The 27603-nt window shown below is 43.0% G+C and overlaps 1 protein-coding gene and 1 long non-coding RNA gene across 5 annotated transcripts in view; both read left to right on the forward strand.

Moving 5' to 3' along the window:
• Positions 1-27603, forward strand: part of LOC105467248 (neuregulin 2) — a 266503-nt gene that overhangs the window by 86497 nt on the left and 152403 nt on the right. The gene's annotated exons all lie outside the window — the stretch shown is intronic.
• Positions 144-25651, forward strand: LOC139363756 (uncharacterized). The gene is made up of 2 exons (XR_011624641.1): positions 144-9848; positions 12675-25651. It is a non-coding gene; the product is annotated as an uncharacterized lncRNA (long non-coding RNA).

Consider the following 27603-nt stretch of genomic DNA (forward strand, 5'->3'; position numbering starts at 1 on the left):
TGGGTTCAGTCTCAGTCCACTGCTTTCTGTATGGCCTTGAGCAGGTTGTACTTACATTCTGGGCTTTTGTTTTCAGCAAACTGTAGTTTCTTCTTCAGCTGTGAGAGCTTGTGAAGAGAGTGTTTGAGCCTATTAGGTAAGTGGCATAAAAATAGCCTCGAAATATAGAGACTGCATGGGTTTAGAGTTTTTCTTTGAAAAGTTTAGCAAAATCCTGGGTTGAGAGACAATCTAGATGTCTCAAATGTTGAATTTCTTTCTTGAAGCTGGACTTCCCCTGCATTTCCTTCTGAGTCTCAAAGCCGAGCAGCTTCCATAAGTCTGTGATTGTGATAATTGGATGGGAGGGGTTAGGGCAATTTAGGAAGATAATGGGGCCCTGACCTCCTCCTGCCTTTGAAATCCACAAAAGAGGGAACATGGGGGAAATGATGAAGAGTTGATCAAAAAATGAGGATCGTCCCTCCCAAATTAGGACAACTGGCTTGGTGATAAAATTGTTTTACTCTGGCTGGGCGCGGTGGCTCATGCCTGTAATCCCAGCACTCTGGGAGGCCGAGGCGGGCGGATCACGAGGTCAGGAGATCGAGACCATCCTGGCTAACACAGTAGAAACCCCGTCTCTATTAAAAAATACAAACAATTAGCCGGGCGTGGTGGCGGGCACCTGTAGTCCCAGCTACTCAGAAGGCTGAGGCAGGAGAGTGGTGTGAACCTGGGAGGCGGAGCTTGCAGTGAACCAAGATTGCACCACTGTACTCCAGCCTGGGCTACAGAGCGAGACTCCGTCTCAAAAAAAAAAAAAAAAAAAGAAAAAAGAAAAAATTGTTTTACTCTGTTACTAACCCTCAGGACCAGGTACTATGAAAACAAAAATAAAACTATGACTTTGGGCATCTCTCTCCATGCAGTGAGGATAGTGTAACCTCTTCCCTCTGCCCTGCCCAGCTGGGTTCCTCTAGGGTAGTCTCAGGAGTCTTGGGGGAGAGAGCCTGTTGCTGGATTCCAGAGAAGGGGTGGATTCAGTTGACAGGTCTCTCAGGGGATGTCAGTTTTACATCTGTTTGACCTTTGGCTTGTCCTTGGAGGTCCTGTGCCTTCCTGTTTTTGGGAGGGTCAGCTCAAGGTGACCTCTCTGCACTCCATAGATAGGAGACTTGGCCTGCTTGGTCTCTTTAATATTCCTGAGAAACCAATTTTGCTACAGGGCTGGGCGAACCATATGGCAACCTAAATTACAGAGATTGTTGGCGTTTGTCAACAGTAAGAACAGGCTTTTTGGCTATAGCAAATCCCCCAGGTAGGGTTTCCACACCATCTGTGATCACAGCATACAGGATCAGCTAGGTGGGTGTGCAGTCCCATTCTCTCCACTTCCTGACTCCAAAAGGAAGTAAGAGGCAAGTTCAAAATCAAATATTGGTTAAGGGATTTTTTTAAGCTCCTTGATTGGTATTTTCTTTGAAGGATGCAAAGGAGGTCTAGTAATCATGTATCTTGATCTTGAGAGGTTTACAGTCCATTTGGGGATATCAAACTCACATGAATCAGTAGCAAGTGACATAAAGCGAAATATAATAATTGCAAAAAGGTAAAATAGACTATAGGATTCAGAGAATGAGAAGATAAATTAAGACTGGAAATTTTCTAGTACAGAGTTAGGACTGGAGGTTAGCCTTGAATAAATAGATTTGGGGGATTTAGGCAGATAGCGGATAGGGTGCTAGGCCAAAAGGACAATGTCAGCAGAGGTAGAAACAAGCAGTTGTCTTTACAGGACCACAGGGAGATTAGCATGTTTGGGGTAGAGATATAGGGGAGATAAGATTAGGAAAGGAGGGCAGGACCAGATTAAAGAGGATCTGTAGAGACAGACAAAGCAATTTGGACTTGGTTCTGGAGGTGATAGGTTGCCATTGTAGGTATTAGAGCAGAGATATGATAGAAAAAGAGGAATGTTTTCAAATACTTTGTTTACACAATTCATATTGGACTGGAGTTGGGTAGAGATGCATGTTCTGGAGATCAAGGAGGGGGTTATAAAGTCCTAGAAGCCATGAAAACTGGGGGAAGAGGCAGGTAAACTAGGCAGTATCTTTCATGAATCTGTGAGACTTGGTGATAAGCTGAGTAGCAGGCATTGAGGAGAAAAAAGAGTCAAGGTTTTGATCTTGGAAAGCTGGGAAGAATAGTAGCACCATTAACAAAAATGGATAAATTATGAGGAAAAGCAATTTTAAGAAGGAAAATGATGCATTTGGCAGCTATTTTATTTACTTAACAAATACTTATGTGACACAATGTGTACTTGGCACTGTTCTAAACACTTTATAAATGTTAACTCATTTTAGTTCCCATAATAATCATATAAAATAAATAGTGTTAGTATCATCTTTATTACAAAGGGGAAAACTCAAGTATAAAGAGGTTAATAATTTTCCCAAGATCACAAAGCTATAATAGCAGAGCCAGGATTCTGAACCCAGGCAATTTGTGCTAGACTCCCTCTTGTTGATAGGAGACTAAGCAGAAATATGGTAGATAGTAGATCACATGTTTGTTGGATGCTTTCTTTGTGCAGAGCCCTTTGCATGAAAGGTAAAGATGAGTACAACGTGGACATAGCATTAAAAAGCTTGTAAAGGGCTAATGAGGAAATGGCAAATGGTGAAATCATAAGGGTACTGAATCATGTGCTGTAAGAGACAGTAGCACATAAGGAAGGAGAGAGGGAGGACAAATATGTATTTAGGAATGTCAGAAAAGACTTCCAGGAAGAGATGGAATTATTGCTAGACCCTGAAAGATGGGTCAAGTTGGATTTTGGTAGTGGGTAGTAGGGGAAGGTCATTCTTGGTAGACATAAAAGCTTGAAGAAAGTTAAAACATGTTTTGGGACCAGCACACTATACAATGCCTAGCTCAGTACCTAGTTCTGCAAACCTGCACTAGGATGGCAGGTGGTTCTAGTTAGGCTGCAGCATAAAGTATGAGTTGGAGAAACAGTAAGAGAGAGGGCTGGGACTGCCTTGAGAGAAAGCGGGAGCCTAAGTGAGAGGATTGGACTGGAGATGTAGAATTAGAAGTCCAGGCAAACAGATAAGGAAGGGATTGTTGATTCTGTAAGGGCAGAGGACTCCTGGAGGTCTGACTGCAGGAAGGAAGTTGCTGAGGGCTGGGGATGGAGCCTTCTTTTATGCATGCAGATATGTAAGCTCTTCTTCAGGATAAACTTAATGTTCCCTACCAGAAAGGCTTGTTAGCTTGTGTCATGCGTTGTGTTCCTCTCTGAGGCTGGGAGACCACTTCTGGCTCTCTACCTTTGCTCTTCAGAGGTCTCCCTGCCACCAGAGGTGAATCAAGTTCTCATTGTCCTTCTTGCCTGTGTATTCAGGAATCCCATGGCCCTTCTGTCTGAACTCAAGAAGGCATTAATAAAATACTAGGCCATGCTCATGTTGTTGTTGCAGAGGTGATATTTTATTGAATCCTGAGTTCTTTGTGTAGTATGACATGAATGTGCTGAGATTGCTGTCTCTTAGGTCATGGACAGTGACATCCGGGGCATAGGAAAATTATGGTCCATTCCAGTATCCCATACCCACCTTAGGCCTTAAAGGACCATTCCTAGCAAAACAGTGGTGAGTAGAAGCAGAACTTCAAAATTCAGAGGTCAGGCATTACTTACGGAATTTTTCACTGGACATGCTGAAATAGTCCTAACCTCAGACTTTGTTTCATAAAACAGAAAGTACAGATCTAGCATAGGGAGAGAGAAAGATGTCAGTTTAAACTCCATTTGTCACTTACTGGCTCTGTGACCTTGGGACAACTGACCTTTTTGAGCCTGTTTTGTTAACTGTAAAATAGGGCTAATGATATTTGCTTTTCTTACCTACCAGGGATATTGTGAGGGTCAGCAGATGATGTCTGTGGAAGTGCTTTAAGATTGCCAAGTGCTGTATGAAAGTATGCTGTTGTTATTATCACAACTGCGAACCAGTTTGCTCGCTCAAAAATTAATGCTCTGAGAGTGCCTTTTGCATAACCTACTCACAGTCCTTCTGCCAAGGACTTAAAGGGCAAGGCCACAGAATAGGAGTTTGAGACACGGGATAGAGTATTTCTTCTGGCAGGCATGTCCTACTTCATTGGCTCCGAGAAGTACTCACTCTACCCTCCCCCCCGTGCATGAACATCTCTGAAATTTGTCTGTGCTTTATAAATGATGGCATAGAGGATGTGATGACATAAACTAACTCTTTTCTGAGGCAGTTGGGCTACGTATGCAAACTTTCTTTTTTTCTTTTTTCTACATGAAAAGCTATTTTTTTCTCAACTTTTGCTTGGAGAAGATCTTGCTGAAATGCAGTGGTGCATTTGCTGCTTCAGTAAGTGTAAGACTCAGTCTGTCTTTGAGCATCATTCAGTGTGTCCTGGTCATTTTGCACAGATCTCTGGAAGGAGAAGGTTAGCTTGAACATATATGTCTGGATCTTGGGACATATCTTGCTATTGATTAGAAAATCCCTAATGACATTTTGGCATCATTCCTTTTCCTTTTAAAAGTGGAAGGTGAGATGCATTTTGGTTAACAGTTTATGTTATGTTGGGTTTGACTGTATTGGGCTCTGAAGTGTTAGAAGTTGAGGAGCTGGGTCTCATACCTCTGTCCTGGAAATCCATAACATAAACCCTCCAAAGTGGCAGGACAAGAAATCAGCTATTCACAAAGCTTTTCTTTAGGATGAATTAACCAAAGAAGTGTGTACTTGTTTCTTTTTACTTTTTGAAAGTGCTTCTGATTTGACTACTACAAATCCAGAGCTGCTTACTTAGTACCAATTCTTATTGTTTCAGTCTCTTACTGATTCTTTGGGTGTGGACTTTCCACCTTTTGAGCTGAATAGCAAGGAGACTTCTGAACCACTAACCCTCTGTCCTCTTGCCGTACATTCAAAGTATACAGATGGAAATTTTTAAATTAAGAATATAAATCCCAGCTGGGCATGGTGGCTTATGCCTGTAATTGCAGCACTTTGGGAGGCTGAGGCAGATGGACATCTGAGGTCAGGAGTTCGAGACCAGCCTGGCAGACATGGTGAAACCCTGTCTATATTAAAAATGCCAAAAATTAGCTGGGCGTGGAGGCAGGTGCCTGTAATCCCGGTTGCTTGGGAGGTGAGGCAGTTGAATTGTTTTAACCCAGGAGGCAGAGGTTGCAGTGAGCCAAAATTGTGCCCCTTAGAGGGGTAAGAAAGAGACGCTCACATTTATTGAGCATGTACTTCTATAGACATTACTTATTTGAGTCTCACAACAACCTAGGGAAGTGGGCCCTCCCTTTCCAATTTTACATCTAAGAACCTGAGGCTCAAAACAATTAGGAGAGTTCCAGGCTTGTCATAGGAGTTATAATTGAGCTAATTTGAACTTATACTTTCTTAAAAAATCATTTTTAAGGCTAGCCAAGGGAAGCAGTGGCATGGAGAAGGGATAAAGAACTCTGTAACTGGTTGTGATCCATTCGTTGTAAACACCACTGCACTCAGACCGTCCTGAACCCATACTTTCTAGGAAGAGCCAGTCTGAAAACAAAGAGGACTGATAAGGGGATTATTTGCTCTTATGAATTACCCAGTTGTTCCCTCCTGTCTAATGTGGAGGCTCAAGAGATGATTGGACTTGGTTCTTTGAAGGGTTCTGTGGTTTCTTTCCTTGTCCCCAACCCTGGGGTTATGGAGTGACAAAGGCCCCCCGGTTGGAAGTGGGCTGTGTTTTTCAGCCTCTGATTGGCCGTTTTGTGGCCCCTGCTTCCAGTGGCTCCTGATTCAGGTCAATGCTGCTTGGTGCCCTAGAAATAACCGGGTTTCTAGCCCAGCATGACTCCCTTGAGCCCTTGGGCCTGCTAGGGCAGCACTGGCAGCACCTCTCCCCAGAGCTGTGTTTATTTGTCTTATGTCATTTGCTTATTTTAGGCAGCATGCTAAGTGTTAGTTATCACCTCCCCATGATTCCCTGCCTTTTCTTCTCCTTCTGTCTTCCCCTGTGCTTTGGGAACTTTGGATAATAGGGACCTAGGAGGCAGCATTCTAAGTAGGGTCCCTCTACATTTCTTCTGCATTCAAAATTCAGCTTTTCTGCTGATTTTCCCTTGAGGATGAGCTTTTGTTAGAAACACTGGCACTGTAAATGAGTATCTCCTCTGTGGTCCAAGAAACGAGTGCCTCAAAGGTTTGAAAAGAGAGCACGCTTCAGGAGCAGGACCTGGATTGGGGATGGTGGTGGTGGTCTGGATCTGCAGGAGTCAAGCGCTGACCTATGATTTGGCAGCATCTGTTTTGGTCGCCTGCTTCCTTGTCACCTTGGCATGCACTTGTTGTCCTCTTAAATCTCTATGTATTAATGCTGTTTTTGCAGTTGGGCTAAGAGATGCTGATGAATTCTCATCCTAGAGTCAAGTGCCACAGCTATGAGACAGTAAATTGGAGAAACTGCCCTTGATTCCAGGCTTTGGGAGCTATCAGTTAGGTGGCTGGGCAATGACGTGGGTGGCATTTCACTATGGACTACAGCATTAAATCAGATCCTGTTCTGTCAGGCGGCAAGGCTGTTCCTCCCTTCTCCTCTTCTAAAGTTACCATACGAAGGAATGGTGAGGCAGCTTTTCCCTACTAACACACCCATCCCTCATCTGCAGGCTGGCACATTGAGACCTCTCTTCTACTTCATTGCCGTTTTCAATCACTTCCCCACATTTGACCTGGTTATGCCGGGCCATCTCCCAGAGATCCTATCACATGACCTGTGGATAGCTCAGCTTGCAGCAGCTCCCATTTTACCTTGTTCTGACTCAGGAGTTTTGCAGAGAACGGACTGTAGTTTTCTACTGGGGTCAAGATAGGGCCTGTAGAGGTTGTTTGCTTCCTGTGATCTCCATTGCCCACCAAGAACACATGGACTTGTAGATTTTGAGGTTTTTCGTGGGAAAATTGGCAGAGCTAACTTTATGACTTTGCATGTTTGGAGGGATGAATGTAAACTGACCTTTATACTTATCAGTCTTCTATTCCTCCCCTCTGATGCAACAGATGTCCATAGTCTGAGGCCAGTCCTCTCACTATGTCCTGTGGTCCATCCCTTCTCACCTTCTCAGGAGCCTAACACCACTGACTTTTCCTTCTCTCTACTGCACATTCACTCTCTTCATCTCTACTGAGTCCTTTCTATTCATCCTTCATCATACTCACGTCTCTCCCATCTTAAATTACCACCTATCTTTCTCTTCCCTTTCACAACCAATCTTCTTGAAAGAACAGTCCGTACCTCTTGTCTCTATAACATGACCTCTTCTCTTCTCACATGCATTTGTCTGCTCTCCAATCTCTGACTCCATCGAAACTGCTCTAAGTGAACTTCTAGTTCCTGACCCTAATGTAAAATGTTTCATTCCGCATATTATTTCACCTGTCAGCACTTTGATGCTGTTGGCTAATCCTGACTTTTTGAAATGTACTGTTCCCTTGGCTTCCATTATGTCACCTCCTTAGTTGTCCTCCTTTCTCTCTGAGGGTTCCTTCCATTCTCTGTTTTTTAGCTCTTTCCTGTCTACCCAATTTTAAAATATGGTGTCCAACTGCAGAGTTGTTGGAGAGTTCTGTAGTTGGAGACCTTTTCACTTCAGATTCATATATTCATCTTCTAACTCATCTTCTGTACCTGATATCTCATAGATATCACAAACTGGACATGTCCCAGTGAAGCTCTCACCCCCTTTCTAAACTTGGCCCTCTAACAGGGTTCCCTCATCTAACCACTTAGGTTGCACTTTGTGCTCCCTTCTTTCTTACCCACTCCCCACATCTTATCACTTTTACCTCCTAAATCTTTCTGGAGTCTATCTGCTTTTTACTAACATCACCCATGTCAATACTGATCATCTTTCATCTGTTTTACTGTAGTTGTTTTATAACTGGTCTTTTTGTATTGACTTGTGCTCTTGGAGTTCATTCTCCACATAGTGAGCTTTTAAAAACCCAAGACCAATCACATTTAAGTCTGCCACTCCTACTCTGCTCCAGTCCCTTTAGCATATATTACAACCAAACCCTCACGTGGCCTCCAAGGTCCTGTGTGATCTCACCTGTGCTGACTTCATCAGCAACATGTCTGCCCCCTGCTCCACACTCCGCCCTTGGCCACGCCAGTTTTACCGTGAGATGTCTGCGCTGCAGGCCAGTTGTACGTGTTCTTCCCTCTCTCTGATATGCTCTTCCTCCTCCTCACCTAGTTCACTGGTCTCTGTCCTTCCAAGCTCAGCTCAGATGTTACTTCCTTAAGGAGGTTTTTCTAGAATCCCAGACAAGGCCATAGATATGCTACATCTGTTCACATAGTGCCACTATCACTTCCACGTCTTTCTAACTCTTATTCATGGTAGTAACTGAAAAATCATTTGATGTCTCCCTATAAAACTCCTGAGGACAGAGACTGTTCTGTCATACTCATTGCTGTATACTAGCCCTAGCACAATGCCTGGCACATAGTTGACAATAGGATATGTTTAATTTTATGAATGAATGACAGCTGAACTGAGGAGGAGAGAGTCAAGATGGATGTTCAGGCAAGTGTATTGCAGACAATGCTGTGTTCCCAAACTATTGATTTAGAGAGGTCAATAATAGTTCAGTTTTATTAGAATCATATAGTTAGATTATCTGGTCCAAAATTTTAGTTTCAAATATGAGAAAACTAAGGCCCTGAGAGTGAAATCATTTGCCCCAAGGTTATAGAATTAGACAGTAGCAGAGTTATAACTCCTCTCCCCGACTTCCAGATTCACACAAGCTCTCCTGCACCACCACCCCTTCTGCCTCTCCTACAGGTGACAATCTCTATGTTCTCCAGTTGAAAGCAGGGCTCTGGAGTCAGGAAGGCCTGTTGCTTCCTCCCTAACTTGAGGGTGTGGCAAGTAGGAGCCAGCCTATCCCATAACCTCGGCATAAGGAGCCATTTTACTCCCTTCCTCCCCAGTGTCGAATGAATGATGGGCTACAAAGGTGTCTGAGCCAATGCCAGACATACCTATTGAGATGTGGCGCCTTGAAAGAAAAACACAAGGGATGTGTTTGTTGAAGTAACTTGATTTTCCAGTCTCTGGGTTACTAGAATTTGGGGCCTGGAAACCTGACTAACAGCTAAAGCGTCTGGGAGCCTGTTTTGCATCTGTTACTTTTTGAGATCAACATGTGCCCACCTGGACACCCTACCTGTGCAGTCAGATGGTGAAGCCTTGGTTAAAGCCTGCAGGGAAGCCCTCCCTGAGTGAGGCATCCCTTCCTCCATTGTGTTTACTGGACCACTTCATTCTAGTACTTGAGAATTATATCCTGAAAGATCCAGAAATGGAAAGCTCCAGGCTGGGAGTGGCCATGGAGGAAACAGGATACTTACATGTGAACCCTAGAATGCTGGCACCGCACAAATCCAGTCTACCTCATTCATTTTCAGGTTTTTTTCTTTTAATTAACCAACATTTATGGAATCTCCATTAATGTCTTGGGTACTGGGGACACAAAGATGAATAAGTCACATCCCTGCCCCTGGGACACTCACAGTCTAGTGATAAATAGACCATTTATTTCTCCATTTACTCATGTATAAGATATTTTGTAGGCATCTATTATGTGCTAGGCATTACATTGGGCTTATCCATTCATTGAATAATATTTGAGTTCCTCCTATATATTGGGACTTCTTCCAGGTGCTTGGAATATTGAGAAGACAGAAATCTCTGCCCTCATGGAATTTGCTTTCTGGTAGTGAGAGACCAATAATATACATAATAAGTAAGCAAATTAAATAATATTTAGAAAGTTATAAATATTATAAGAAAAGAGAATGGAGGGAGGTAATGGGAGTGCAGAGGGGTGGATTGCAATTTTAAATAGAGTGGTTATGGTAGACCTAAATTACAATGTGACATTAGAGCAGAGAATGGAAGGAGGTAAGGGAGCTAGGCAGGTAGATATCATGGTGAAAGGAATTTTAGGCAGAGGGAGTTCTCCCTAAGGTGGAAGCATGCCTGGCATGTTTGGGGAATAGCAAAAAGGCCCATATGGCTACAGTAGAATGCGCTGAGTTTAGAGCAGCAATGGTGCCAGATCATATAGGACCTTGTGGGCCTTTGTGAAGACTTGGCCTTTTATTTCAGTGTAAAAAGGATCCACTGGAGGTTTGAGCAGAGAAGTAATATAATTTGACTTATTTGAAAGGGATCACAAAGTGTGCTATGTTGAGAATAGACATTTAGGAGCAAGGGTGAAAGCAGGGAAACCAGTTAGGTAGCCACTGAAGAAATCTGGTGAGAGATGGTGGTGACTTGGTGTATTGTGGTTGCGAAAGAGGGGATGAGAAGAGGCTGGATTGTAGATATTTTTAAAAGATAAAGCCCAAAAGACTTCCTGATAGATAAAATGTAGAGTGAGACTGAAAAGAAGGAGTAAAAAAATGAATCCAAGCCGGGCGCTGTGGCTCGTACCTGTAATCCTGGCACTTTGGGAGGCTGAGACGGGCAAATCGCTTGAGCTCAGGAGTTCGAGATCAGCTTGGGCAACATGGCAAAACCCCATCTCTACAAAACATACAAAAATTAGCTGGGCATGGTGGTGCATGCCTGTAATTATAGCTACTTGAGAGACTGAGGCACGAGAAATTCTTGAACCTAGGAGGCAGAAGTTGCTGTGAACCGAGATTACACCACTATACTCTAGCCTGGGCAACAGAGCAAGACTCTGTCTCAGGAAGAAAAAAAAAAAAAATACAAACTTTTTGACCTGAGTGACTGGAAACATGATATTGCCATTGAGATTGGAAGAGTGTGAGTGGATCAAATTTTGGAGGCAATTAAGGGGTTTGGTTTTGGATAGTGTGGGTGTGTTAAGTGGAGAGTAAGATAGGGGCTGGAGATATAAATATGGAAATCAACAGCATATAGGTGGTATTAAAAGCTATAAAAGTAGTTGAGATCACCAAAGGAATGAACATAGGTAGAGCAGAAAAGAAGAGCAAGGACTTGAGCCCTAGACACTACAATATTAAAGGGTTAGGGGGAAGAGGAGAAGCTAGAAAAGACGATTGAGAAAAAGTGACTAGTGGGGTAGGAAGAAAACCAAGAGAATGTGGTGACCTGGAAGACGAGTGAAGAATGTTCACCAAGTAGAAGAGAGAGGTTGACTGGTTCCAGTGCTGCTGATGGGTCAGGTTAGATCAGTACTCACCTCATTAATCAATGGATTTGGCAATGTGGATGCCATTGGGGATCTTGACAAGAACAGTTTTGGTGCAGTGATGGGGCTTAAAGCTTCATGTAAGTAGATTTACCAGAGAATGGAAGGGAAGAGAAGGAATTTATTGCAAGTTTGCTACAAAGGGGAACAAAGGAGTAGGGTGATAGCTGTTAGGGGAAATTGAATCTGGAAGAGTTTTAATTTTATTATTTTTTACTGTGGTAAAATACACATAACATAAAGTTTACCATTTTAACCATTTTAAGTGTGCAGTTCAGTGGCATTAAGTGCATTCACATTATTGTGCAACCATCACCACCATTCATCTCCAGAACTTTTTTGTCTTTCTAAACTGAAACTCTGTTATTATTTTTTAATATAGAAGTAACATATGCTTATATGCTGGTAGGGATGAGCCAGTTGAGAGAAGGCAATTAATGGTGTGGGAAGGTGAAGGGAGATTGTTGAAATGCTTTCTTAGAGTAGGTGAAGAGTGGGATCTGGCACACAAGTAGAGGGATTGGCTCTGGGATCATGGATAATTCATCTACAGTAGCAGGAGAGAAGGCAGAATTCTGTATATGGCTGCGGACAGATGCATATATGTTGTGGTGGGAGTAAGTGGAAATTCTCTTCGGATTGTTTCAATTTTCTCAGTAAAGTAGGAAACAAGGTCAACAGCTGAGAGTATGAGGGAGGAGTTGTTCGAAGTTTGAGGAGAAAGAGGGTGTGAAGTAGTCATCTAGGAGAGTAGGTGGGTGAATAGAATAAACTAGGGAGGTACAGTATGATTGTCAGGCACATTAAGGGCTCATCTTTGGCTCATGGATATGAATTTAAAGTGAGACCAGTCTAGGTGATTATGTGCATTTCTTCAGCTACATTCAGTTGCGTGGGCGCAGGTACTGGGTTGGATTTAACTAGAATTGTGGTTTTGCCAAGTGAAGAAATAAAATTATTATAAAAATTGATCATGAACGAATGGAAGAAAGAAAGAAAGAGAAGGGAAGAAAGAACATCATATTTACTGTGAAAATCAGTAAAAAGGTGGTAGTATCAATGAATTTAAATCCTGTTAAGATAAAAGAATTGCTGGAGTCCAAACAGTAGAGGGTGTAAGCTGGAAGGTAGGAGTTGGTGGGTGGAGAATAGGATGCATGCATTTGATATCATGGAAGCATTACATTCCTTGGTAATAACAAGGTGATGGGTAGAGATGACTCTCAAGTATGAATGAGCATGAGAGTCAGTGGGTAGAATGAGGTGGAGCACAAGATGATTAGAGAAGAAGAGTTCAAGGAACTGAGAAGACAGGGTATTGGAATGACCACTTGGGAGTACAATGAAATTTCTGAAAGTTAAGACAGAATTACTTTGTGTACATAGTGAATGACAGATGTGTGCCCTGCCCTCAAAGAGCTTACAATCCTGCCCAGAAGATAAGCAAGTCAGAAGCATTTGGCATGATGGCATAAGTGCTGTGATTGGAAAAGTACAAGGTAAGGGGGAGCACAAATGAAGGATACCTAAACCCCGCCTTGGGCGTTGAATAGTCTTTCTGAAGGAAAAAGATTTGAGTTGGGATTTTGAAGAACAAGTCAAAGTTAATGAGGTAAAAAGAGAAGGAAAAGTACTTCAGAAAGGGGGAACAGTATGTGCAAAGGGATAAAGATGAGACTGGGACACACTGAAGTAACTGAAAGGAGATTAATTGCCCCAGGTGCCATGGGCAGTGGTGGAAGATAAGTTTGGGAAAGTGAGCTGAATTGGATCATCATATAGGGCCTTGGGGGCTATATTAAGGAGTATGAATTCATCCCATGTGCAGTGGGAGAGGTATAGATGGACTAAGGGAGAAGAGAGTATTAAGAAATGCTTAATAGATGAATGATTTTTGAGTTGGGTCCTCTTATTAGTTATTTGTGGCAGCACAACAAATTACCCCAAAATGTAGTGGGTTAAAACAACAAACATTTATTTTCTCATAGTTTCTATCAGTCAGAAATCCAGATGTGAGTCCTCCAGTCTAGGGACTTTCACAAGGCTACAAATAAGGTGTCAGCCAGGGAAGCAGTCATCTCAGGTCCAACAGAGGTCTTTCAGACTCATTCATGTGGCCATTGGCAGGCTTCGGGTCCTCGATGGCTGTTGGCCAGAGATATCAGTTCCCTGCCACATGGATCTCACTGTAGAGCAGTTCATGATATGGCAGCTGACTTCCCTAAGAGCAAGTGAGGGAGAGAGAGAGAGAAAAGGTGGGAGGAGGGAGGTCACAGTCTCTTTGTAGTAACCCAATCACAGAACTGACCTCCCATCACTTTTGTTGTATTCTGTTAATTCTGAGTGAGTCAGTAGGTTCAGCCCATACTCAGGGAAAGTATTGCACAGGGGCAGGAGTACTAGGCGATAAGATCATTGGAGTCCATCTCAGAGGCTGCCTACCATAATCCCGAAGGAATATTAAGGAGTTATCAGGCAGGGATGAAGAACCACTTAGAGAAAGGTGGCACAGAGTTTTAAGGAAGAGGCTATGACATGGGAAGTAACCTGAGGGCACCAAATGTACTATGTGTCCAATGTGGCAAAAGATGCTATTGCTAAGATATAAGATAGGCTGTGGCCAGATTGTTAAAAGTCTTATAGGCTATGCTGAGAAGTTTAGTCTTTACTCTTTATAACAAGATAAGATCATCTGAAGGTTTATATAAGAAAGCGACCTGTTTAGTTTTTGGCCTCTGATAGCTGTATGCGGGACAAACAGGAGTGGGAGGGAGCCAGGAGAACCCTCTACGGTAGGATCTAAAAACTGCCAGTGGAGAGATGACCAGGGCCTGCACCAAGGCAAGGCAGTAGGCATTATGAAGGGGGGCCAGATTCAAAGAATGTTTGAACAATTGTTAACAAGTCTTAGAGAGCCTGTGGGGTGCACGGATGTGTCCGATGCTTTCCAAGTTCTTCACCTGGATCACTGAGGGTTCTGGCTATAAGTAAAGGTACCTAATACAGCATGAGGAAGACACTGTCCCTTGTGGATGGGAGGGGGACTCAGTCCTAACATATGTCATCTTCACCTGTGACCTTAAGGAGTATTTAGTTCAAAGCATAGTTTCTGTCCTGGTTTTTTTTAAGACTTTATTTTTCTAAGAGTAATTTTAGATTCACAGCAAAATTGAGAGGAAGCACAGAGATATCCCATATACCCCCTGCCCCCCACCACATATACAGCCTCCCAATTATCAATTGTTGTTGTTACAATTGATAAACCTACAATTGGTAAGTTACAATTACTGTTGTTAAAATTGATAAGCCTACAATGACACACCATTATCACCCAAAGTCTATGCTTTACATTAGGGTTCACTCTCAGTGTTGTGCATTCTATGCGCTTGTACAGGTGTATAAGAACCTGTATTCATTATACTATCATACAGAATTTTTTTTTTTTTGAGACTGAGTCTCACTGTATCACCCAGGCTGGAGTGCAGTGATGCAATGTTGGCTCACTGCAACCTCCACCTCCTGGGTTCAAGCGATTCTCATGTCTCAGTCTCCCAAGTAGCTGGGATTATAGGCACCTGCCACCATGCCCATCTAATTTTTGTATTTTTAGTAGAGATGGGGTTTCACCATGTTGGCCAGACTAGTCTTGAACTGCTGACCTGAAATGATCTGCCCGCCTTGGCCTCTCAGAGTGTTGGGATTACAGGTGTGAGCCACTGTGCCCAGCCTCATGCAGAAATTTTTGACTGCTGTAAAAATCCTCTATGCTCCACCCATTCAGTCCTCTCTCCCCTCAACCCCTGGCAACCACTGATCTTTTTATTGTCTTCATAGTTTGGCCTTTTCCAGAATGTCATATAGTTGGAATGATGTAATATGTAACCTTTTCTGATTGGCTTCCTTCATTTAGTAACATGCATTTAAGTTTCCTCTATGTCTTTTCATGGGTTGATAGTTCATTTATTTTTAGTGCTGAATAATATTCCATTGTCTGGATGTACCACAATTTATTTATTCATTTACCTACTGAAGGACATCTTGGTTACTTCCAAATTTTGGCAGGTATGAATAAACACTGACAACACCAAAAGCTGACAAGGATGTGGAACATCCTCTCTTTCATTGTTGGTGGGAATGCAAAATGGTACACTCACTTTGGAAGACAGTTTGGCAGTTTCTCACAAAATTAAACTTACTCTTACCATAAGATCAAGCAATTTCATTCTTTGGTATTTTCCCAAAGGAGTTGAAAACTTATGTTTACATAAAAACCTGCAGAAGGATGTTTATAGAAGCTTTATTCATAATTGTCAAAGCATTTTTAAAAGTGCCTCCTGTACGTAGAATCCCATTTAGAATATTATGGGTAACATAGAGTATAAAGGCCCACTCTTGAAAGGCTGTCCGCTTAGCTCTAGGTAAGAAGAGATCTGGTTCTTAGATTTAGGACACTGACTCTGAGGCCACTTTCAATTGGACGCAAGGCAGTGAGAGACTCCGTGTGTTCCAGCTCTGCAGCAGCAGCAGAGGCAACCACAATCTGAGATGCTGCTGATTTCTTCTGTGGGGCTTTGAAAAGCAAATGAATCTTCACAGTATGCTGAGCTTCTACTTTATTGATGATGCAGCTAAGGGGAGTTTGTGGTGCCATTTTGCCAGGATCTTTTGGGGAAAGCATGGGATCAGATTGTGGGATGAGTGCTAAATGACTCCTAAGTGCCAGAAATAATGGTTACTGAATATGCACTAGTGCTATGTCATTGTTTTGCTGTGTAATTGTTTTGCTATCTTGCTCAGTCCTTGCAACAACCCTGGGAGGTTGGTTCTATTGCTATAATCCCATTTTTCATATGGGGAACTAAGACTCAGAGAGGTTAAGTAACTTGCTCAAGGCCACACAGTAAGTAGCAGAGATATGCCTGTCTGATTTCTGAGCCTATATCCTAACCACAGTACTATACCTCCTTGTTTCATGCGTTTATTTTTTTGAACTCACCAGTTGAGTCTCTGGTCATATCATTTGTTGCTTATTTCTCCCCAACTGCTAGGGATAAATAAGCATTCTCTTATATTCTGGGTTTTTAAGTTGGCATTTAATGCTGACCCATCTGGAATTCATTGCAGTGTATATACATTTCATTTGGTTTTAGTTTTTCTCTTTTGGTCACAAGCCAAAGTTAGAATCTCCCAGCTAGCTCAGGTAAAGATGAGCTCACTGTAGGGAAATTTGGTTTGGTAAGGAGTAAGAGATCGCTAAGCAATCCCAGAAGTGGGCCTATAATAATAGGACTAGACCTTAGAGAGAGTAGATCAGACCCAAATGACCATTGCCTAGTTCTGTTTCTGGCACATAATAGGTGCTCAATAAATATTTGTTGAATAAATGCAGCAAGCAGTTGTGTGGTCAGCTATCCAATAAAAGGGGCCAGCAACAGCCCCAGTGGAACCAGAGCCCTTTTGTTTGGCTGGATTAAGGTTTACTAGGCTACTTGAAGGATGCGGCAGTAGCTATACTAGAGCTTCACATCTGTTGTGGAATAGATCTTTGATTTCCCCATGCATCTTCCGCATAGACTCTGAACTTATCCTCAGTGGCTGCAGTAAAATGGGACATATGGATGTCAGGCTGCCCATGGGAACACATTACTGTGTGGTGCTCACCACATCTGTTCTCATGTGAAATGACACTAGAGAGTGACAGCTTCCTACTACAGGACTGGCAGCTGTGGGTCTCACAGTATTAGACTTCCTGGTGACAGAGATGCTATAAGGAATAGAGAGCATGGAAGATCTGGATTCAGGTATTGGCTTCGCCATAGCTGTGTGAATTGGGCCTGATCCTTGGCTTCCCTAGGACTTGGTTTCCTGATCTGTTAAGGGACAAGGTTTGGGCCAAGGTTCTTTCCAGCACTTGAGTCCTATGAGTTGCTAAGTTGGGCCCAAGGTCACAGGGAAAACGAAATGCTGGCATCATACCTGTCTTCCCTTGAAACCCCTGGATAAGTCCAAGCAAGTGGCCCCCTTTGATGGAAGAGAGTTTCCAAAAGCAGAAAGAATCTCAGGGGTTGGGTGGAGCTCTTCCTTTTTCTCCTACCCTAAAGATACTTGGAAGTGAAGTCTAAAATGGTCACCCAGGACTAGTAGGGTGCTGGAGGTAAAGATGCAGAGGGAGAATGTGCAGACAGGCCTGCGGCTCCTGAGTCCAGCTGGTGTTGCCTGTCGGTACACACTCCCCACCTGCCACCTCCAGCTCCTGGCTCATCTGCTCTTTCTGAGCTCTTGATCCTAAGCTGTGTTCTGTTTGTGTCTGTTATGGCTCTGGAGTGAAATGAGCAATTTCTTTTTCTCCAGTTGGAAGCTGAAGGCTGCTTAATATAAGTAATAAAGTCCTCAGTGCTTTGTCCCCTGGGGTCTGTTAACTGCCTGTTTGAAGCAGAAGGCACTACAGCTTGCACAGGATGTGAAGCAGGTTGGAGGTTCCTGTATCTTTGAGCCACCTGAGCTTAAGTCCAGTTTCTTTCTGCTAGAGCAGAGTTACTCAACAGTGGCACTATTAGCATTTTGAGCCAAATGATTCTTTGTTACGGGGTACTATCTTGGGCACTGTAGGATGTTTAGTAGCATCCTTGGCCTCTCCACTAGATGCCAGTAGCATCCTCCTTCCCCCGTTACCACAAACAAAAATGTCTAAACATGGCAATTGTCCCTGTGGGACAAAATCATCCCGGTTAAGGACTACTGTTCTAGAGTTACCACTGCACACATTTAGGCAGCTTGTGTGATGAGCTAGGCTTTTGAGAATGGTGGTCTTTATTTTTGATTTCACTTCTGACTCACGGAAGACCCTAGGGCAGGTTAATGAGCCTCTCTATAATGGGGACTATGGATTTTCCTTGTTTGAAAAGTAACGTTTGTTGGAGAAAATATAGAAGCAACAGAGAAGTATAAAGAAGAAAAATTTAAAGGATCTGTTGGCATCTCAACCACCAAGAGATAATCAGTATTAAGGTGTATTTTCTTCTTGCATCTTTTCCTGGCGTGTCTCTCTTCTCTCCCACCATACTCATACTCCAAATCAGGATCATATTTTAATATTCGGCAAACTGTTCTTACAAAATATGATTTTTAATGGATGCATATTAGACAATCTTATGAATGCCCCATATTTATTTAATCAACTTTCAGTTGTAGAACATTATTATAACCGATTTTCGGACTACTAGAGATAATACTGAATGACAACTTTGTACATTAATCTTTGTGTGCATCTCTGATTTCCTTAGGTTAATAATTTTGGGGTGAAAGGATAAGAACGTTTTTAAGGCTTTTGATACATGTTATCAAGTTGCCCTCCAGAATGGTTATGCCATTTGACATTAGCAGTGTAGGAGAGAGCCAAATCGGGGCAATCTGTCCTTAAAAGCTCTCTTTGATAGCTCAGGCTTCTACCGAAACTGAACAATCACCATTTTGTTTATAATACTGCACAAGAGCCCTACAAAGCACAGTGGTGGTCTGCTTTCATGTTACAGCTGGGCAGAACATGTACTGATCACAGTGAGTGACAGATAGCACATTTTAGTATTATTGACAGAAATGAGACCGAACACTGGAAGACCCTCAGCAGGTCAAGCCATGAGTTAATGCTTTCTTTTGCCCCAGGAATGGGGCAACATGTGCTAATGGCCCCTTCCTAACTGGTCTTCTGACGGGAGCACTGATTTTTCAGAGCCTTTGACCTAGACGTCTTTGGTGTCTAGTTTTCTAGAGTAGGAATCCAGTGGCCTTTGTAGAAGGCATAGAGGATCACATCTAAGGTGAAGTTAGCTGGAAGGAGCTATTTCTAGTGTCAGTGCATCCCTCCCTGCACCCTTCCCTGAACCCTACCCCCTCCTATGCATTTCCCCAAGCTCCAAGATGCATTCTAGGCACTCTTGGCAAATGACATGAGCTTAGACATGAGCTTGAGATGCCTGAGGAGCTGGGGCTAGACTGGGCAACAAAGTGGACACGTGGTAGCTGAGATATTGGCTCCATGCAGTCCTGGACATGACTTTGATGGCCCTGCAGAGAATTTGATGACCACAAGCACTCTTGCCATGGCTATCTCTGTCCATGAGTATATTCATTGTGGGGATTGGAAAGTATACAGAGGCTGGCAGTGATGCAGCTAGAGAGACAGGTTGTGAGACCAAAAGTTTGCTTCCTTCTTGTGGAGGCAGACACTGTCAGACAGAAGCATAGTGCTGTGAGTAGAAGCATGACCAGTCTACGTTCATAATGCTGGGGAGGAGGATCAGTGTTGGTTTTGCCACGCTGCTGAGGCGTGAGAGTATGGGGAAGCACCAGCTTCTAGTCCCTGACCACCTTTCTCTGGCAGTGGAACTGAGAGTAGAGGTCTCTGGTAAACTGACAGATGTCATTAATGGCAATGTCAGACCTATTATCAGGTCCTTTGATGTTCACAGGAGGAGCTCTTATATATGGGAAGACAGATACTTAAAGTTTTGGGGCTTTCCCTTTCAAATCCTCACTTTTGACCCCAGGGAGCTCAAGACCTAATAGACATTTTTTAGGGGAGGTGGGGAAATCCACCCAATTCTACATCCCCTAAGAAGATGTCAGGTTCATTCTGTTTTACAGGTGAAGCCAAGGGAAAGATGTTAAGTTACAGAATGGTGTTTAATCAATGGTAGATGTAATATAATCTTTCTTTTTAAACATTTTTTAGAATTAATTTTAGATTCACAGAAAAGCTGCAAAAAATAGCACAGAGAGTTTCTGTACAAACCTTACCCAATTTCCCTAATGTTATCACCTTACATAACCATAGTACAATGATCAAAACTAGGAATTAATATTAGTACAATTCTATTAACTAGGCTATAAGCCTTATTTGAATTTCACAAGTTTTCTATTTGTGTCCTTTCTGTTCCATGAGCCTACCTAGGATCCCATGTTGCATTTAGTCATTATTCCTCCTTTGTCTCTTCTAATTTGTAATAATTTTTCAGTTTTTCCCTGCCTTCCATGATCTTGACACTTTTGACGAGTGTTGATTAGTTATTTTGGAGAATATACTGTACCTCAGTTTGAGTTTGTCTAATGTTTTCTCATTATTGAAGTGAACTTATGCCTTTTTGGTGAGATTAATTCAGAAATGATGCTGTGTCTTTCCCAGGGCATCTTACTGGTGACAATAATCTTGAACACGTGGTTAGGTGGTATCTGCTGAATTTCTCCACTGTAACTATCTTACCCTTTAAAAAAGATCTTGGAGGACATACTTTAAGACTGTGCAGATCCTTTTTCTCTTCCAACTTTGGCCACTAATTTTAGCACCCATTGGTAGGTCCTGTCTGCAAAAGTTGTTTGTGGTGTTTGCCTAATGGTGGTTTTCTACTGCCCAAGTACCTTCTACATTGATTAATTGTAGAATACTGTATTGATAGAGCTAGAGAATGATCTTAATAAGACATATCATTCCTTGATGAAGTCTTTACTCAAGAGCAATAGCTGTTTCTAAAATATGATCTGTTTATTTCATACCTGTGTGTATTAGTTTCCTACTAGCACTCACAGAAAATTTGCAAAAATAATACAAAAGGTTCCTGTATACTCACTCACCCAACTTTCCCTAATATTAACATATTACAGAACCACGGTATAATTATCAAAAATAGAAAATTACTTAGTTTATTTAAAGGCCATTAAAATAACTAGGCAAGAGATAATGGTGGCTTGGGCAAGTAGCTAATTTGGGAGGTGATGTGAAGTTGATTCTGGATGTATGTTGAAGGTAGGACTTACAGGATTTGTGAAAGAATTGAATGTGGAGTAAGAGAAGAAAGGAGGAATCCAGGATGGTTTCAAGATTTTTGACTTGAGCAACTGATCTTGCTGTTTTTTGAATTAGGAGAAGACTACAGATGGCATCCAGGGAATTTTTTACTCTAGTGACGAACTCCCCTTTTTAACCACAGTGCTGAAAAAATTACAACAAATTGCTACAATTTAGTGGCTTAAAGCAACCCAGATTCATCATCTTACAATTCTGGAGGTCAGAAATCCAAAATCAGTCTTAGTGGGCTCAAATCAAGGTGCTGGCAAGACTGTGTTCCTTCTGGAGGCTCTATGGGAGAATTTGTTTTCTTGCCTTTTCCAGCTCTTAGAGGTCACCTGCATTCCTTGGCTCCATTTTTCATCTTCAAAACCAGCAGTGTAGTGTCTTCCAACCCCTGTCTCTCTGACTCTAATCCTCCTACCTCCCTCCTACAAGGAAACTTGTGATTACAGTGGGCCCACTCAGATAATCCAGTATCCTTAATTTAATCACATCTGCAATGTCCTTTTTGCCCTGTAAGGTAAAATACTTACAGGTTCCAGGAATTATGAGATGAACATATTGGGGAGGGGAGCATTGTTCTGACTACCACGCTCTGCATCTCTTTCTATCTCTGTATGATTACATCTTGTTTTATTTGCATTTCTTTAGTCAGGACTCCCACTGATGAAGTAGCAGCTTGTCTTGAGCATGGTTTTTCTGATCAGTGATCTATATTGGTCAAGTTATGAAGAAGCACGTTTAGTACCTCTTGTGTTGCCAGGCACTGTAGCTAAAAAGGAGAATTTGTCAGTTGATGGGGAAAAAAATTGCCTGAATATCTCTTGTAATCTTCCCCAGTTCAAAAAATGTTAAGACCAGTTATTCAGGTCAAAAATCTTGGAGCCATCTGGGATTCTCCTCTTCTTTCACTCTGCATCCAATCCTTTTACAAATCCTGTACATTCTACCTTCAACATACATCCAGAATCCAACTAGTTCTCATCACCTCCCCAATTATCCACTCGGTCCAAGACACCATTATCTCTTGCCTAGTTGTTTTAATAGCCTTCAAATTGGTCTCTCTGCTTCCACCCTTGCCCCTCTTCAGTCTATTCTGAACACAGCAATCTGACCGACAAATAAAAAAAGCTCATGTGATTCTCCTGCTGTAAACCTCAGAGAGCTTTCTTTCTCACCCAGAATTGATGACTGAAGGGTCACTTGCATGTTTTGGTCTGTGACCTCTCTGACTCCGGCTCCTACCTTCTCCCTTCAGTTCTGCTTTCTCCGACTTGGCCCTTATTGTTATTTTCTGAAACTGTCAGACATGTTCCTGTCTCCAGCTTTTGACATTTATTGTTCACTCTACTTGGAATATGCTTAACCTAAAAATCTGTGTGGCTCGTTTCCTCACTTCTTTCACCCATTCAAATTCTGCCTTTTCAAGGAGGATTTCCCAGCTATCCTATCTAAAATTGCAACCCTATAACCCTCCCAACCCTACTCTGTTTTATTTTTCACCTCAGCTCTTATCATTATCTGGCATCGTATTTACCAACTTTTCTTATGAATGATGTTTACCTCTTTCCACTAGAATTGTAGACTCCAAGAGGACAAAAATTTTTGTCTTTTTTCCCCTGTCACAGCTCTAATATTTATTTATTTACTTTATTATTATTATTTTTTGATACAGGGTCTTTCTCTGCCACCCTGGCTGGAGTACAGTGGCGTGATCATGGTTCACTGTAGCCTTGACCTCCCAGGCTCAAGTGACCCTCCTACCACAGCCTCCTGAGTAGTTGGGACCACAGGCTCATGCCACCATGCCTGGCTAATATTTTTATTTTTTGTAGAGACAGGGGTCTCCCTATGTTGCCCAGGCTGGTCTCACACTCGTGGGCTCAAGGAACCCTCCCACTTTGGTCTTCCAAAGTGCTGGGATTACAGGCCTGAGCCACTATGTCTGGCCTCCTTAATTATTTTAATTTTAATTTAAAAAATTTACTATTTTAGAGACAGGATCTCACTCTGACACCAAGGTTGGAGTGCAGGGATCATAGCTAATTGCAGCCTCAAAGTCCTGGGCTTAAGCGATCCTACAGCCTCAGCCTCTCAAGTAGCCAAGACTCCAGGTACACGGCACTATGTCTGGCCTTTTTTTTTTTTTTTTTTTTTGGTAGAGATAAGGTCTTGCTATTTTGCCCAGGCTGGTCTTGAACTCCTGGCCTCAAGGGATCCTCCCGCCTTGCCCTGCCAAAGTGCTGGGATTATACACATGAGCCATCAAGCCCAGCTCACATCTCTACTATTTAGAATAGTGCTTGGCAAATAGCAAGTACTCAATAATTATTTGTGGAATGAATTATATCTGCTTTTATAATTGGGCTATATATTTATCAGTTGCTTCCTGAGGCATATAAGGTACAATGCTATATGTTTTGGAGGATAAAAGATAAGTTAAGACATGACCTGTATTTTCAAATTGCTTATAATTTGGTTAGGGTATGAGATACCCATGTGTGAAAAGAAAACGAATGTTATCACCATCATAAGCTGTAGGTGTGTATTAAATACTCTCAAGTATAGGGCACCGTGGTAGGTAGTAAGGACAAACAAATATGCCAGAAACTATTTCTTCTTTCAAGCTTTTTTAGGCTAGTTATGAGGACACAAAGGAAAACAAGCTCTACCCGACTGCATGAGCCAAGTGCCAAATAAATGGTATGGATACCGATGGGAGATCAGAGGGAGAGGAGTCCAGCAGCAGGCTTCGTGTCACAGGTCTTTTCTGAACTAGGTCTGGAAAATCCAGGGAACTCTGAGAGGTCTGATGTAGCTAGAATATGGGGCGTGAGGGTGGAGAAAAGGCAGAAGACAAGGCTATCAAAGTAGGTCACAGAGAGATCGAGAAGGACCTTGAGTCCTATGTTACAGTTTTATGTCATTCTGTAGGTGGTAAGGAGCCACTGAAGTTTTTGAAGAGGGGGGATTGAAACCATCACATCTGATGTTGACAGAGATGGATTAGAATGGATTAAAGCTAGGGAGAGCAGTTAGGAAGTTCCTATAGGAATGCAGGGAAAAGATGATAAAGGCCTGAAGTACATCAGAAGCTGTAAAAAAGGAAAGAAGTAAAAAATAAATGGATTGGAGAGAGAATTTGAAGGGAGAGTCAGTACATCTAGGTGAGTAATGACAAGTGGGGTAAGAGAACGATTAATTGAAGATGATGCTGAGGTTTCTGCCTTGGGTGATGGGTGGAACAGAGAAAGAAGAGTAGGGCTGGGTGTTGGGGTAAGCAGGAGCAGGGAAGGAGGAGGTGATGTTAGTAGAGATGAGGAGGTCCATGTTAATCATGGGGTAGAGTCTGCCTTTCACTTCCTCCAGTCCCCTGGTGCCTGGCTTATATAATTTGTATGGCTGCTGGGCCAGGAGGGACTGAGTCTGTCCCCAGGGCTGACTCCTGATGCTCCAGGTGAGAGCTGCTCCTCCCACTGCTTTCAGCTTCCAGAGTAATAGTGCAGACAAAGACAATCCTGGCTGCAGCGGGAGGAGGTGTGGTGCCTGGGGAACATTTTCGAGGGCTCCGAAGAGAGCCAGCCGACAGAGAGCAGGAAGGAGGCATGCAATGCCTGAGAGCCAAGTTCAGCTCAGCTCTATTTTGGGTGACAACATTTACAATGTTCCTTCACCCAGAATCATTCCGCCTGCCTGCCCGCCTTCGGTGTTTCCAGCTGATGGATTCTCACTCCTACTTAACAACTGGCTTGGTTCAGGGGCCCCCTGGCTCACTGACTGCTGCCCTTCAGTCCTCTCCCTGTTTGGCAGGATGCCTAAGTCCCTGGGGTGGCCAGAGTGCTAAGCCTGGTCCTCCATGCCTCTGCGGCAGGGAAAGCTGGAAGGGTAGTGCAGAAGCTTGAGGAAGGGAGGGGTGGTACTGCTAAATGCCAGAGTTCAAGCACAGAGGTGTGTAGGCAATAGACTCGCAGTTCTGTGCTTCACTTCCTCTGAAAGACCAGGTTTTAAGGGAGACGATGCCTGATAATGATAATATTTTGTGTTTCCACATATCTTGTCTGAGAACCTCCAGACACAAGATCTAGATTCTGCTGTTGTCTCAGATTACCCCATTAATTGAATCCGTGGGCATTTATAGGTCATTTTTAGGGCTCTGTGGATATCATAGTGTAGAAGAGACCAATGTTGTTTTTTATAATTAAAAACCTAAGAGTATTACACATTCATTGTAGAAAATGCACTTTGGGAGGCCGAGGAGGGTGGATCACGAGGTCAGGAGATCGAGACCATCCTGGCTAACACAGTGAAACCCTATCTCTACTAAAAATACAAAAAATTAGCCGGGTGTGGTTGTGGGCGCCTGTAGTCCTAGCTACTCGGGAGGCTGAGGCAGGAGAATGGCGTGAACCCGGGAAGCGGAGTTTGCAGTGAGCCGAGATCGCGCCACTGCACTCCAGCCTGGGCGACAGAGCGAGACTCCATCTCAATAAATAAATAAATAAATAAATAAATAAATAAATAAATAAAAGAAAATGCATAAAAGTATACAGAAAAGAATAAAAATAACCCATAATCCCATCACTTAGTGAGAGCTCTGACTAATAGTTTGATGTTTCTTCCTGCTTGTTTTCCCCTGAGCATGTCATGTGTGTGTTTGTGTGTGGCACACATGCATGTCAGATTTCCCCAGGCTCCCTCTGGGTGGGTATAGATTGGGGCACCCACCCTCAGCACTGAAATGTTCTCACCCAGAGTGCATTTCCCATATAGTCTGGATAATTTCCCTCCTGTGATTCTCCTTGGATAATTTCTCTCCTGTGATTCTCCTCTTTCAAAAGTGAAAAGATGCTCCTTGAAAAGACTGTTCTTCCAGGAGGGACCGATGTTTGGTGGAGCTCAGCATGGAACACTGCACAGTGGGGAAAATGAGACTGAAGCTGTACTATAATCGTTCTTCTTGAGCAATGATTCCAAAGTGCTACCAAGTACGAACAGAGAATGTCTGGTCCCTTCTCTCATTCCATGAGGGTTGCTGGATAGGGTAATGCAGGCCAGGTTTGCCATTGAGTGAATAACTGGACCTGGTGGATTAATGAGGAGCCTGGTGCATTATGGAGAAAACTTTTCAGAGCAACTTGGCATCCCTTGAGAAAAGATGCCAGGTCACCATAGAACTTCCAACCAGTTTGTAAGCACCAGATTCTCTACTGATATTTTGGGTTGGATTCACCAGAAAGCAGAATCTAATGCAAGAATCGGGTGCAGATAGTTTTTAGAGGTAATTGCAGGAAGCGGGAATGAGGAAACAGCATAAGGGGAATGAGGCAGGGATAGAGGATAAGCTGACATTAGGGTGTATTATTAAGGTTCCTACTGTGTGCAGTGGGGACTCAGTTGCACCAGAACTTCATGAGAATGACACAGAATGCCTCATGGAGTTGTCTGCTTGAAGGATGAGGTACTCCAGCTAGCTTCTGTCCCCCACTGGCTAAGCCTTGTCCTTAGGACAGTGAAGTCCCTAGAGGGTTGTGTGTTTGAGGTGCGACTTTCGAGCAGGAAGTGGATCTGACCACGCATAGGACAGCTGTGCTGAAAGAGGAGGTGGGCCAAGGGGCTTGTGATACAGGGATCAGAGTCTTCTGCTATAATCTAGAAAATTTAGAAGGCTTCTTGGTTTCACTGATTCGAGCAAGTTTTTTCCCTTGTCTTAACTCTTCTTCCTATCTTCCCCTATTCCTATAATTCTCTAGTCTTACCCATATTTCAAGTAACAGTATGGTTCTTTGCCTTGGATGGTAGATAGTGTTTGTTTGTTTATTTGTTTTCAGCCAATTGCAACATTCTGACTCATAATTCTAAGCTCATAATGTTTTCAGACTCGTCAGGAGCAAGCATTGGGCATCTTGAGCACTGAGATTCTCTACTTTGGGTGACTAGAGTTCTGTACTTCTTTCCACATCACTAGTAGAGACCAAACTTGGAGAATTCGAGGGAATGAGAAGAGCAGAAGGCGTGAGGCAGGCCATCTTCAGCTGTAGCCCCATGGCTAGATTGGGTCCCAGTTTGGAAGTGGAGCAGATCTTGTGTGGCTTTGGTCTGGGGTTGATCTGCCAGTAGATGCGAACACAGGCTTCCTGAGTACACTTGAGATGGTCACATGGCCGGCCCTCCAGGGCTTTCTTGGCCTTGGGTGGGTCTGGATATACAAATGTTGACCATAACAGAGGCATTTTTGCAGCCTTCTGGGGTTTTGTTCAGAACAGTGTTCTGACCTCCTCTTTTGTGGGGAGTATTGGGATTGGTCTTTCATCTTTCCAGGGTAGAAACTAGAGGCCCAAAGAAGTTAAGTGATTTACCCAAGATGGTGTCATTTTTCACTGGTAACAGAGAGAATTAGAACCAAGGCCTCCTGACTTCTAATCTAGAGTCTTTGACTTTTGACTCTACACCTCCACTCCCACCCCTTCCCAC

This window comes from Macaca nemestrina, chromosome 6 (assembly GCF_043159975.1).
Source record: "Macaca nemestrina isolate mMacNem1 chromosome 6, mMacNem.hap1, whole genome shotgun sequence".
In the NCBI taxonomy this organism is placed as follows: domain Eukaryota; kingdom Metazoa; phylum Chordata; class Mammalia; order Primates; family Cercopithecidae; genus Macaca; species Macaca nemestrina.